Source organism: Bos indicus, chromosome 26, assembly GCF_029378745.1.
Source record: "Bos indicus isolate NIAB-ARS_2022 breed Sahiwal x Tharparkar chromosome 26, NIAB-ARS_B.indTharparkar_mat_pri_1.0, whole genome shotgun sequence".
Classification (NCBI taxonomy): domain Eukaryota; kingdom Metazoa; phylum Chordata; class Mammalia; order Artiodactyla; family Bovidae; genus Bos; species Bos indicus.
The window spans coordinates 43902108-43916410 of NC_091785.1; the positions used below are offsets into that span (position 1 = coordinate 43902108).

Sequence of the window (14303 nt, forward strand, 5' to 3'; positions counted from 1 at the left end):
TAAAATTCTTCACAAGATATATAAATTACAAACTAAAAGAAAAAGAAACGAAAGAAAGTATCAGACTATTCTAAGTTCCTGTACAAAATTTACATGTGTTAGGTTATTGACGTAGAATAATGATGGTTGAAAAGATCCTGAAGTATAAAAATCAAGAAAGCTAATACATTCAATACATAGTTCTTGAGCACCTGTATGTACCAAGGGCTATTGGAAGTGCTCAGGATTCATTAGTACATACATTAGAATCAAATAGTCAAAATATATAAAATACAGAGATGATACCTTCTGTTCAAGCTCCAGATAATGTATGAATCCTGGCAGTCAATGAGTTCATTAATTACATAATTCATGCTTTACTCCTTATGTGGAACAACCAAATAATTTGATGTTGGCCATAAAACAACGTTTCTGTCTGATCAGCCCCCTCTTCACATTTCACCTGCATATTTTAAATTTATAGCTACTATAAATCTTCCACATTGTAGGTAATAAAATATTGTGAACATAATGGTTTCATCTCAGGTCTGAAGCTGCCACGAGGATTACTCTCTTTGATCCACAGCTTGAATTTACATACTGTTTTTGAAGCAAATGAAATCATTTGAATGAATCATCCTAATTAACTTGTGAAATACTTGAATGACATCATGAGTGCTTTCAAATATTTTGAAATATTTTTAGACTATGTGGTCTCTGAAATGATTGGAAGGAAAGGAATGAAAAGTATTGTGGCATTCCTAACTTTGTAGGTTATTTATCATTTTAGCGTTTGGCAAAATGGCAGAATATTTTCAATTCTATGATCATGATATAAGACATGTAGTAAAGGATTAGATTCTAGATCAGAATGCTTTTTGGCCTGTGTGTGAGTTTGTGTGTGTGTGTGTGTGTGTGTGTGTGTGTGTGTGTGTGTGATGGGGGTGGTGGACGTGTCAGTTTGTCAGCACAAAAATGGGAAGAAATTTGTTTATAGAAACAATAAATGGAGTAAATATCCCCTTTGATGTTGTTCACATGGGATGAGGCTTAAAGCATCTTTGAGGGTGACTGGGTATCAGATCTGCTTTTCACTTTTCAAGGGTTTCCTAACTGAGACACATCCTATCCCTTGCAGAGTCTCCTATCTTTCCCACCTTCTCCTGCCACTTTTTCTCTTTTTTACTTGCTCAGCTAATCATATCTACTTGCAAACACACCCTGTACTTCTCAATCCTCCTTTCCAAGGGAGCTGCATTGCTTGCTACCCTGTGCTCTGTATTGCAACCTTAGTAATCGGATTATTTTACATGACGTTAGTCTTTTTGTCCTGAGAAATAAACCAAACGCAACTCTCCACTAGTTAGATTAGGGTCTCAATCTCGTGTGTGTGTGTCATGGTCGCTTTGGAATAATTTTTCAAGTGCATAAAATAAATGAGATTATAAGGAGACCAATTATATTGAAATACAGGCCTCAAATATTTTAAAATCTGTAAATCTGAGCACACAATATTCATTTAAGTACTTTCAAAATAACACATTAGACAAGTTAGTGGCAGGTCTAGCAGCCACCATGATTTTTGTAGTCATGATGAGGATAAGCCATGTTTTGAGATAGCTACTGTAAAGGTCTGTCTAGTCAAGGTGCATCTAGTCAAGGTCCGTCTAGTGAAAGCTATGGTTTTTCCAGGAGTCATGGATGGATGTGAGACTTGCACTATAAAGAAAGCTGAGCACAGATGAAATGATGTTTTTGAGCTGTGGTGTTGGAGGACTCTTGAGAGTCCCTGGGACTGCAAGAAGATCAAACCAGTCAATCCTAAAGGAAATCAGTCCTGAATATTCATTTGAAGGGCTGAGGTTGAAGCTGAAGGTCCATTGCTCTGGCCATCTGATGCCAAGAACTGACTCATTGGAAAAGACCCTGATGCTGGAAAAGATTGAAGGCAGGAGGAAAAGGGGACGACAGAGGATGAGATGGCTGGATGGCATCACCAATTTGACGGACATGAGTTTGAGCAAGCTCTGGGAGTTGGTGATGGACAGGGAAGCCTGGCGTGCTGCAGTCCATGGGGTCACAAAAAGTTGGACATGACCGAGCGACTGAACTGTATTGAATTGAACTGAATGACTGTAATGTGTTGTGATCTCTATTATTGGCAAAGTCACCAGGTCTGTTAGTACTTCTGTGGTTTGTTGACTATGTTGATAACTGATGTAAATGCTACATTTCAATTAAAGGTTAGTAGAAACAAAGATGTATTTTCTAAAAAAAAATTTGTGATTTTTTAATCATTTATGATTATGCCAGGACAAGTCCCCTCTTATCTCAGTGCATCTTCAGTTAACTGCCAGAGAAATTTTACCCTATGTTTCTCAGACGAGGAAACTGGCACTCAGAGGCTGGCTAAGTGGCAGCTGTGTTCAGTTGCTCAGTCGTGTCCCACTCTTTGCAACCCTATGGACTGCCACACGTCAGGCTTCCCTGTCCTTCACCATCTCCCAGAGTCTGCTCAAACTCATGTCCATTGAGTCGATGATGCCATCCAACTACCTCATCCTCAGTCGCCACCTCCTCCTCCTGCCTTCAATCTTTCCACTTCAGGGTCTTTTCCAATGAGTTGGCTCTTCATATCAGGTGGCCAAAGTACTGGAGTTTCAGCTTTAGCATCGGTCCTTCCAATGAATATTCAAGGTTGACTTCCTTTAGGATTGACTGGTTTGATCTCCTTGCTGTCCAAGGGACTCTCCAGGTTGAGCAGAATTTAAACTCAGGTCTGCATGGCTCCAAAGTCCACGTTCTTTCAACCTCATATTGTTGCCTCTTACAAACCTTGTCTGGGTCCAGAGAATAACAGACGAAGTTGTTTCAGGTAGTCAATGTCTCCAGACTTCCTAAACAGACTCCATACAATTTCAACAATTCTCTTATAATTCAGTGTCTACTTTATAGGGATGTGTGCATGCCTGCTGAGTTGCTCACTCGTGTCCCACTCTGAGACCCCAAGGACTGTAACCCGCCAAGTTCCTCTGTCCATGGGATTCTCCAGGCAAGAACACCAGAGTGAGTTGCCATGCCCTCCTTCAGGGGATCTTCCTAACCCAGGGATCAAACTCGCATCTCTTGCAGCTCCTGCATTGGCAGGTGGATCCTTTACCACTAGCGCCACCTGGGAAGCCCACTTTATAGGGATATCTAGTAGCTGAAGTTTTATGACAATGTCTTAATCTAGATGTAGGGTGAACTTGTTACTGTGAGCATAAATTCCTACAGATCTGACCAGACTCATCCTAGCACAGGCCAGGATCTGGAAGAGTCAAGCAGGCTGTGTGCTGTCTCATGCCTTAACACCCATACTCTGTGGTTTCATGAGAGATTTTTCCCAGGCAGGTTTGCAGTTGGGTTGGCATCTGGGGCGGGGGTCACAGGGGGAGCATATATTCCACAAAGCAGTGGCATTTATGGCATGAGAATGGATCGGGCAACGTTATGATCTTACGTTTTCTACTGCAAAAGGGATTTTCCACTGAGGGATCACGTATAACAGGTACAGTAAGTAGAAGACATTTTGCAGTTTATAGAACTGACATTTTCTGCAATACAGCTGAGATTTTGTCCTTGTAACGATTGAAGTTTCTAACACTTCTTTGGAGGGAAGCTCACCAATTTTGGACAACTTGCTTCAAAAGAGCACAGCATCCCCCCACAATCCTTGAACAAGTTGATCCTCTTGTCATCTCCTTCAACAAAGTGCCTTTCATGTCCCACATTTGGAAAGGCCCACCTCTAGTTGTCTCTGCTGTATTCCCCCTCACCCCCACCCCTGTTCTAGGCCTGACTCTGGGCAGATGAACCGTTTTGGAAAACGTGATTCCTTTTGCTTTTCTATTTCTCTCTCCTTGGTTTGCTTCCCCACAACCATTGTCCCAAAGTCCCTCTGTTCTCCTCCAGCTCCCAGCCCAGCCCTCAGCTGGTGACCTTCCCCAGGAGGAGAAAGGGTATGAAGTATGGCCATCCTCAGTTCTCCCATCCGAATTTCTCTGCAACTGTATATCTCACGTCTTCCTTTTATCTTGTCTGTGGGAAGGAAATTGCTCCCTCCCCATCCCCTAGCTAAGAAACATCAGTCTGCTCTGGGTTATCTTCCTCCTGGATTTTCATCCTTCCCCTGCTTCCCACCCCACAATTCTGTCTCCTCTGCTTAAAAAGTGCTCAGATTTGCTCATTAAAAAAAAAAAAAATGTGTGGGACTTCCCTGGTGGTCCCGTGGTTGAGAATCTGCCTTGCAATGCAGGGGACATGGGTTTGATCCCGGGCTGGGCGACTAAGATCCAACATACGGTGGGGCAACTAGGCTTGAGCATCACAACTGCTGAGCCTGAGGGCCACAAGTAAGACGACTTGAGGCGGCCAGGAAACCAACCAAAGCAAAAGGGGACTTCCCTGTGGTCCGGTGGTTAGGACTCTGTGCTTCTGCTTCAGCGGGTGCCAGTCCGATCCCCGGTTGGGGAACTAAGATCCCATGTGCCACGTGGCGTGGCCAAAACAACAACGAAACAAAAAAAAAATGTAAAAGTTAACAAAACCTTTCCATCATTCTTGTTCCTCCCTGTGTCTGTTCTTTTATCCCCTGCCTTCCCCTCATTGCCAAACATCTTAGACTGGTGTATACTCGCTGCTTCAAGGCCCACACATGTCTGTAGCTTTTGAAATCTGGCTTCTGTCCCCACCATCCTACTGAGTATTGTTCTCTGGAAGGTCACTGAGGCTCTTGTTTGTCAAATCCAGTGACCTTTCCTCTGTTCTAACTCCTAAGTCTGCGGAATCTGGCTGTTTGTCTTCGTGTTCTTGAGGCTTCCCACCCCCGAGCTTCCAGAACAACTCTTCATCGCCTGTCTTTCTGACCCATCTTTTTCTCTTCCTTTGGGAGTTTCTCTCTTTCTTCCCTGCTCCTTTCGGCTTCAGTGGTAACTTCTGCACAGATAACTGCCTAATGTCTATCTCCAGGTCCTGTCTATCATGTTTTCAACATTTCCCCTGCGTTGCACATTTCCTTCTGAGCCTAGCATCTCAACACACCCGGTCCAGCGGTCACTATCACCTCTTATCTAGTTCCTCTCCTGAGTTTTATCCCTGACTTTCGATTCTTTCGTCTACTCCAGATTCAAAGGCTGGCAAATCTGGAACATTCTACGGTCACCCTATTTCATGGCTGCCCCCTCCTTTCCATTCCCACAGGTTTTAGGTCTTTGACTCTTTATTGGTTTCTCTGTCCTTGTTTTTGGTTCTACATTGGTTGGTCTCACAGGTATTCCGGGTTCACTTCTAAAAACTGGCACCTGCCTGCTCCAAACCTTTCCATGGCTTTCTACTAGTAAAGGAATTGAGTACAGAGCTATGGTTTCACATTCAAGACCTTCACAGCAATTCCTTCACTGGAAATTAAACAGAATTTTATCTTCTGTGGTGGTGGTTTAGTCACTAATTCCTGTCTGACTCTTGTGACACCATGGACTGTAGCCCACCAGGCTCCTCTGTCCATGGGATTTCCCAGGCAAGAATACTGGAGTGGATGGCCATTTCCTTCTCTAGGGGATCTTCCCAACCCAGGGATGGAACCCCAGTCTCCTGCATTGCAGGCAGATTCTTTACTGACTGAGCCACCAGGGAAGCCATATCTTCTGTAGATAGTTTGAAAAACACCTGAAATAAAACTCCAAACAAGCTAGTTGTCAGCAAAACTATAATGTCCCTCCCTACACTTTACTAAAAAGGTTCTAAGATAAAGAACTTTTTTTTTTTAAAAAAAAAAGGATTTTTAAAATTCCCCAATGAAATAGTTCTCAGAAATATATGTAAGGAGAATGATAATTCAGTCTCTGTGCCAAACACTGTCTTTGTGACAGTGCTGTCTGCTGCCTTTGCTGACATCCTTTTTACTCGCATGTGGTGCAACGGGAAGGAGATTTGACTGGGGAATCAAGAGCTTTACGTTCTAATTTTAGACTTAGATGGTCTGGCTTTTGGTAAGTCACTTAAAACCTCTAGGCATTAGCTTCCACATCTGCACACGGTGGGGCTGGTACAATAGCAATATTTGTCTGCACATGATATTCACCTGGGAAGTACGTTTGACACATAGCCAGGGCAAGCTCTCCAGCTGGGGATGGCATCAGTAGCTCTGGGTGGTCCCCAGATATGCGTGTTCTGAAAAGATCCTCATGTGTAACTGGGGCTGAGAACCCTTGGCTTGGTATCAGATGCCTTTTCTGCTTCAACATAGAGTCATTTTTGGAGTTTCTCTTCCTCTCAATTACAAGATGATTTTTATTTGAATTTACTTAGCACATCTACCGCCTATCATAATTATGGTTATTTTTGTCTTGTCCTCGTTCCTATGCTGTAGTTTCCTCAAACACAGACCGTGTCTTACTCATCTTGGTGTGCTTGTTATTCCTCGGCACATGGACTTTGTTTGCTAAACTGTATTAAGAGTTAATAAGCTTACTCAAACAATAGCCTTTTTCCTTAATAAAATGAATTACAACTCAAACTAAACAAAAACACCTGATCCTGTGGTTCTCGGGAACTTGTAGTGGAGATTCAGGCAGGGCAAGCTGGAGGTTCTCAGAGGCTCTGAAATATTTTCAAAGTGCAATGTTGGTGGAACCATGTGATCTTTCATAATACCGTGGTTTAATTTTAACTTCAATTGTGCTCAATATATGTTGGAGAATGTGTGTTAAGTTTCGTAGGAAAATGACTTGGAGTTTAAGCTCAATTTATTGATGAGTACTTGAGCAAAAATGTTGCTTCGGGAAGATGGTGGTTATTGAAAATCTCGAAATTACAGGAATGGTTTATATAACATACCAATGATTAGGTAAGAGGCAGTTGATGAGAAGCAGTTATATAAGGTATTTCTCTTCAGTGGCCATAGTGAAGCTGCACATGCAACCTTTGCATATTTCTGCAAAGAGAGACTGAGAATATCAGGCATAGTTTTACTAAATGAGGTTTCCATCCAAGTTTTAAAAATCCGATCAAACTCTGACTAATAAATTCTTTCTATTGAAGCTGAGAACTCCAATAGAAATGCTATTATTAAACACTTTGACAGTGCTATATTTCCCCAACTGGTAACTTTTAAAGAGGTTTACAACTTTTAAAGACTTGCTGTGTTTTAATGGTCCATTCAAATTCTTGAAATAAAATTTGAAGTATGAAAGTATAAGGTGAAGTCTCATTGAGAAAAGCAAATGAGGGAGATCTGGCTTTGATCCCTGGGTTGGGCAGATCCCCTGGAGAAGGGAAAGGCTACCCACTCCAGTATTCTGGTCTGGAGAATTCCATGGACTGTATAGTCCATGGGATTGTAAAGAGGTGGACACGACTGAGAGACTTTCACTTTTCCAGCCAGAAAAATATGATATACTCATGGGGTTTTAGTAAATGACTAAATGACTTAGGCTATTTGACTACATTTACAGTAAAAGAGGAAAAGCTATGACAAATCTAGACAGTGTATTACAAAAGCAGAGACATCACTTTGCCAATAAAGACCCGTAGCGTCAAAGCTATGGTTTTTCCAGTAGTCGTGTACGGATGAGAGATTTGGACCATAAAGAAGGCTGAGCACCAAAGAATTGATGCTTTAGAACTGTGGTGCTGGAAAACACTCTTGAGAGTCCCTTGTACATCAAGGAGATCAAGCCAGTCAATCCTAAAGGAAATCAACTGTGAACGTTCATTGGAAGGACTGATACTGAAGCTGAATCTCCAATACTCTGGCCACCTGACAAGAAGAGCCTCCTCACTGGAAAAGACCCTTATGCTGGGAAAGATTGAGGTCGAGGGAGAAAGGGGCGACAGAGGATGAGATGGTTGGATGGCATCACCGACTCAATGGACATGAGTTTGAGCCAACTCCAGGAGAGTGAACGACAGGAAAGCCTGGTGTGCTGCAGTGGGTGGGGCTGCAGAGCCGGACACAACTTAGTGACTGAACAACAAGAGTAAAAAAAAAGAGAAAGAAAGACAGAAATATACAAAACATCACCATATAACATATTCTCTTCAGAACGTGGGGTCCTTACCACTTATAGAAAAGGCAGGCATTAGAAAATCAGGTTTCCCCCAAACTAGAGCTAGGAAGTAGTAGAAGAGAGCAAAAAGCAAATTCTCTAGGACTTTTTTTAAATTTTGAGACGTAACTGGCATATAACTCCATGCCTTCTCATCATGTATATATGTATGTATCTGAGTAATATACACTATAAATTTACACATACACAAATATAAATGGATAGCTGCCTGGAAGGCAGTGTGAAAAGAAAATATCTCCTGCCATGTTAATCAACAAGAACTATCACAGCCATCAGCATTTTCTGGCCTCCAAACCTCAATGAGGGATCCCAAAACTGAGATCCAGCAGACACTGCCACCCCCACGGTGATTGCTGAGGAGCTGGGGGGATGCAAGAAGCAGCCACCTGCCACTCCCTAAGATGAACAAGGAAACAGGATTGGCCCCCAACAGCTGAGGTACACAAGAAAGGAATGAAGTCAGGGAGCCCAGGGGCTGGCATCTTCCTGTACATAGAACGCTGAATTCCTTAACCTGGTACTTGATCTTTGATGTTCAGACTGCCTGCTCCCTTTGTTGCAAACTTGTATATAGCCTGACTTCCTCCCTGCCTCCTTGGAGCAGTTTTTTCAGAGTTACTGAGAAGAAAAGTTATGACCCACCTAGACAGCATATTAAAAAGCAGAGACATTACTTTGCCAACAAAGGTCCGTCTAGTCAAAGCTATGGTTTTTCCAATAGTCGTGTATGGATGTGAGAGTTGAACCATAAAGAAAACTGAGTGTTGAAAAATTGATGCTTTTCAACTGTGCTGTTAGAGAAGACTCTTGAGAGTCCCTTGGACTGCAAGAACATCCAACCAGTCCATCCTAAAGGAAATCAGTCCTGAATATTCATTGGAAGGACTGATGCTGAAGCTGAAACTCCCATCTGATTCGAAGAGTTGACTCATTAGAAAAGACCCTGATGCTGGGAAATATTGAAGGCAGGAGGAGAAGGGGACGACAGAGGATGAGCTGGTTGGATGGCATCACTGACTCAATGGACATGAGTTTGAGGAAGCTCCGGGAGTTGGTGATGGACAGGGAAGCCTGCCGTGCTGCAGTCCCTGCGGCCGCAAAGAGTCCGACACGACTGAGCGACTGAATTGAACTGACCGAACTAAGACGATCTCTCCCAGGCTCGGAGTCCTAAACATTCCCACTAAATAAAACAACTCTCTCCTTTCAGGCATGACTACATTTTTTTAGTCAGCAGCAGGAATAAAAATGGACGTGGTAAAAAGTAGCTACATAAAAATTAAATTACCTCAACCTAAACATTTATGCTGGAGAAGGCAATGGCACCCTACTCCCGGAAAATCCCATGGACAGAGGAACCTCGTAGGCTGCAGACCATGGGGTCCTGAAGAGTCGGACACGACTGAGCGACTTCACTTTCACTTTTCCCTTTCATGCATTGGAGAAGGAAATGGCAACCCATTCCAGTGTTCTTGCCTGGAGAATCCCAGGGACGGGGGAGCCTGGTGGGCCGCCGTCTATAGGGTCGCACAGAGTCGGACACGACTGAAGCGACTTAGCAGCAGCAGCAAATATTTAAGCAGAGACATTACTTTGCCAACAAAGGTTCGTCTAGTCAAGGCTATGGTTTTTCCAGTAGTCATGTATGGATATGAGAGTTGGACTATAAAGAAAGCCGAGCGCCGAAGAATTGATGCTTTTGAACTGTGGTGCAAGGAGATCCAACCAGTCCATTCTGAAGGAGATCAGCCCTGGGATTTCTTTGGAAGGAATGATGCTAAAACTGAAACTCCAGTACTTTGGCCACCTCATGCGAAGAGTTGACTCATTGGAAAAGACTCTGATGCTGGGAGGGATTGGGGGCAGGAGGAGAAGGGGACGACAGAGGATGAAATGGCTGGATGGCATCACTGACTCGATGGACAGTTTGAGTGAGCTCCGGGAGTTGGTGATGGACTGGGAGGCCTGGCGTGCTGCGATTCATGGAGTCGCATAGAGTGGGACACGACTGAGCGACTCAACTGAACTGAACTGAAACATTTATATTCTTTAGTGTCTTATCAAGAATCTGAAACTGTGTTGAGAAAAAGTGATGCATAATTGTCACTAAGCAGTTCACTTGGTGAGACGTGGGGGTTGACTTAAGACTTCTGACGAGTCAGTAGCACAGAGGAGACACGAGGAGTTAAGCAGCCAAGAGAACGCCTCCTGGTCGCCCCGTCTGCGTCTCCGGAGCCCACACGGTCGCCTCTCTGCGTCCCCCTCAAGTCGCCGAGATTCCGCAGCCCCGGCCGCCGCAAAGTGGGCGGGGCTTCGGGGGCTGGCGCGCGCTGCTGCCTCACAATCGTGGCCGGCGCCTGCGTGACGTCAGCCCTCTACCGCCCGCCTCCCGCGCCTGGAAAGAGGCGGCCGCCCATTGGCTGCGCCGCTGGCGGCCTCGGGGCCAATGACAGGGCGACGAGCTGCGGGGTCCGGACTTGACGTTGTGCGGCTACCCTCGGGGTTTATTTGGCTCCGGGGCCTCTCACCGCCGCCATTAGGAGCCCGCTGCGTCCGAGGCAGCCTCCCCTCCTCGCTCCCCCCTCCCCTCGGCGTCCCCCCGCCTCCGCGCCTGCTCTCCGCCCCTCTGCCCCCGCCTCCGGCAGCGGGAGCCGCGCGCGGGTCCGCGGAGACCATGTCCTGACTGTGGGGAGAGGGCGGAGGCGGCAGCAGCGGGGCGGGCGGAGGCGCGGAGGGAGGCGGAGAGGGGCCGGGCTCGGCTCGTCGCCGCGGGCTGCTCGGGGGGGAGTCGCCGCCGCCGCCGCCGCCGCCGCCGCGGCTGCCGGGCGCCGAGCGTCGGACGGGGAGGAGGAGCAGGAGCTGGAGGAGGAGCTGCCGCCAGGTAACCGGGGCCCCCGGGGAGGGCGCCCTGCCTCAGGCCCCTGGCGGCCCCGCCGCGCGGCCTGGCCGGCCCCTCGCTCCCTCACGGCACCCTGGCCGCCGGGTCTCCCGGGCCGCCCCCTCTGTGTCTTCCCCCACCCCACCCCCGGGGGCAGCGTCGCCGGCGAGGAGAGGGGAGGGGGGCACGGGCTGGCCTCGCCGCGCTTCCATCTTGGGCTTTCCTAGTGAGGGGACAGGCCCGGGGCTGTGGGAGGGTGTGGGTCCGCCCGGCTTGTTTACGGACCATCGGTCCGCCGCGGCTGGACGCGCTGCCTGCCCTGCCGCCTCTCTTCCGCCAGATTACGTCCCCCCCCCTCCATTCCCCCCACCCCAACTTCTTTTCCTGCCACCTACGGGCTGGTCTGCAATAGGGCCCTCAATACTTGGGTCCGTCGCCACAAGTTGGTACCGGTCCCCCCAAACTTGTATTTCAGCCCACCCCCCGGCGGCTTCCTCTCCGCCTCTCGCGGTGGCCTCCCGTTGTTTCCCTTTTTCTCAGAAAATAAAGGTGGGGGCCGACAGGGGTGGGCTGAGGGGCGGTGGGGGGCTGGTGAAGGGGAGAAGCTGACTAGTGGAAAGATTGTCTGGCCCTCTCGCTCGCAATAAACGATGGTTCCGTGCACACTTACCTTGTTATTCCCTTGGCTGTGGCTTGGTGTGTGGGGTCATTCCACAGACAAAAGGACCGTAATGAATACTTGCATGTTAAGCTCGAGGGGCCAGCAATTGAGGTTCAGCCTGGAAGTTTGAGCCGACCCCATTTATCTTTGAGATAACCCCGGTGTTTGGAAATTCTTCTGGCAGAGAATTTGGTATTTCAGTCAATTGATTCCGTAACTCCGTAGACTTGTATCAGGTTAAACGCCGTCCCCTTCCACCCAAGTATTGTGGTCTGTGTGTTCCCTCTATGATCTGTTATGTTGTTGTCAATAAATTTAATGTACAAAAATGTCTTAGGAATCCAGTTGAAGAGAAATGTTTCGCTCTTAGAAACGTTATATAATGAGTGGTTTTTTCCTGAGGTCTCTTTTTTTAGTTGACTTTATCACTTGTGCGACCTCAAGGGTACCCATGTTTTGATCAAGCACGGATGACTCAGTGTTCAAACCATAAGCCAGGGGAAACCATGAGGAATTTTGATCTTGGCTTGTGCTAGGGGCCTTAGGAAAATCATCTAATCTACGTTTGTGAAAAATTAAGCTGGACCTCTCCTCCTGGTTATTAGTATTATTAATTCAATGAGGCAATTATAAAGAAATTTAGAACTCTGCTTCCCTGTTTGATTTTTAGCTCTTGACAAGATATGCAGTCACCTTCTTATGCTAAAATTTCATAACATTGTTTTTGTAAGGCTGTTAGTGGCACTGAGAGGACAGTAATGGCATATTTAAATCTTTGGGGAGGATCCTGTTTGAATGTCATGAGGGATTTTTATTTCTGTTGTTGTTTCAAGCCCTTTTATTAATGCTTGGGAGCATTGAGACACCCATTTATTTACTTTTGGAATGTGCTTGGGTTGGTATGATGAACTCTTTCACGGTAGTGTATTTTAAAGCTTGTGGCCTTGATTCAGTTCTGTGCGCTGATAAAGGTTTTGGCATATTACATTTAAAATCTGAGGCTTAGCATAGGTTTGGAACTCATGACCCAGGTGTAGGATATTTGCTGTAAATTGCCTCCTGTGTGTAATTGATACAGTGAGAGCTGTTGAGTATGCTTTTGTGCTTAGCTTGCTTTTATAATAGGTGGAAACTTTAAACAAATGGGGATTGCAAAAGTAGACCTCTGTAGCTTTTTGTTTAACTTGGGTCAGTGTCAGTATTTGTGCACTGCTGCTCACTTCCCTCCTTCCCCCCAAAGAAGCTCTTGTACCTGGACTTTTGAATATGTTTTTCTCCTGGTGATGTGTTTCACCTGGAGTATTTGTGCTTTACTAATGCTTTGAGTAAATAATATCTTGCACATGTTAACATTCACCTTCTCACATCACAACATAAAAACTTCCAGACACTCCCTGTTACATGCAAAGTAAAGTTTTAACTCCTCGGCGTGGTTTTCAGGTTTCTCTATAATCTGGCCCTGATCCATTCTTCAGTCTTAACTCTCATTTCTTCCCTTTGTGAATCTTGTAGTTCCAGCCAAACTAACTTGTTTGTTGTTCCTTTGAAGTCCCTCTTGGCCTTTCTTTGTGCTTTTCTTTCTGTTTGAAACCCTCTTCTTCTTGTGTTCATAGATATTCCCTTTATTCTGGCCTTGAGAAGCCTTCTTGACTACTTCAACCCCAAGAGGTCTATTCTCACCTCTGCAGTGTGAGACTGTTTTCCTCATCTTTTTTTTTTTCCCTCCTCCTCACAATATGCTGGCCTGGATTTCGATTTATCTTTTTATTTTACTTCCCAACTAGATTTTTAAGATCTTTGAGGACTGGGTATGAACCCTAAGCCCTACATCTGTGCACCATATATTACGCTCTGAAAATATGGATACATGGTCTGACAAAGTGTTTTTGGTTTTAGAGATGTTCTAGAATATGAAGTTTGTACTTCTCTAAGTATTGGAGTTGCTGGAACTTTGATATATGAGGCAAAATACTGGAAACTGTTGGTTCAGTCGTATCTGACTCTTTGCGACCCCATGGACTGCAGCATGCCAGGGAAATCTGGCGTGCTGCAATCCATTGGAAACTATGACAATCTCTAAAAAATTTTTTTTGCCAGTATGTTTGTATCTAAGTGGCTCAGTGGTTTTTTTTTTTTTTTTTTTTAAATCTGCCTGCCAAGCAGGAGATGCAGGTTCGATCCCTGAGTTGGGACAATCCCCTGGAGAAGGAAATGGCAGCCCATGTCAGTATTCTTGCTTGGAGAATCCCATGGACAGAGGAGCCTGGTGGCAGGCTACAATCCATGGGGTCACACAAAGTTGGACACGGTGTAGAGACTAAGCAACATTATCAGCATAATTCTTTCTATAGAGGATGCTTAACATTTTGATAATGATCATTGTGTTATTCAAATAAAAGTAAGTACTACAGGTCCGTGGTTTATTTCATCTTTGAGTCTGGGTCGGTTACTTGGGTTTGAATTTGGCACCAGTGACATTAAGGGTTGGTCGTTTCATATTTGTATTGTTGTTGATGTTTAGTTGTAAGTCGTGTCCGACTTTTTGTGACCCCAGGGACTGTGGCCTCCCAGGACCCTCTGTCCATGAGATTTCCCAGGCAAGAATACTGGAGTGGATTGCTGTTTCCTTCTCCAGAGGATCTTCCCGATCCAGGGATTGAACCTGTGTCAGCTGCAC

At 45.5% G+C, this 14303-nt stretch overlaps 1 protein-coding gene and 1 long non-coding RNA gene across 3 annotated transcripts in view; one reads left to right on the plus strand and one right to left on the minus strand.

Moving 5' to 3' along the window:
- Positions 1-11994, minus strand: part of LOC139180007 (uncharacterized) — a 38492-nt gene extending 26498 nt beyond the window's left edge. The window contains exon 1 of the long non-coding RNA XR_011564330.1: positions 11636-11994. This is a non-coding gene — a long non-coding RNA (uncharacterized lncRNA). The remainder of the gene's footprint in view (positions 1-11635) is intronic.
- Positions 10571-14303, plus strand: part of ZRANB1 (zinc finger RANBP2-type containing 1) — a 69787-nt gene continuing 66054 nt past the window's right edge. For both annotated transcript variants that reach the window (XM_070781058.1, XM_070781059.1), the window contains exon 1: positions 10571-10968. The gene's annotated coding sequence lies outside the window, so the exon portion shown is untranslated. The remainder of the gene's footprint in view (positions 10969-14303) is intronic.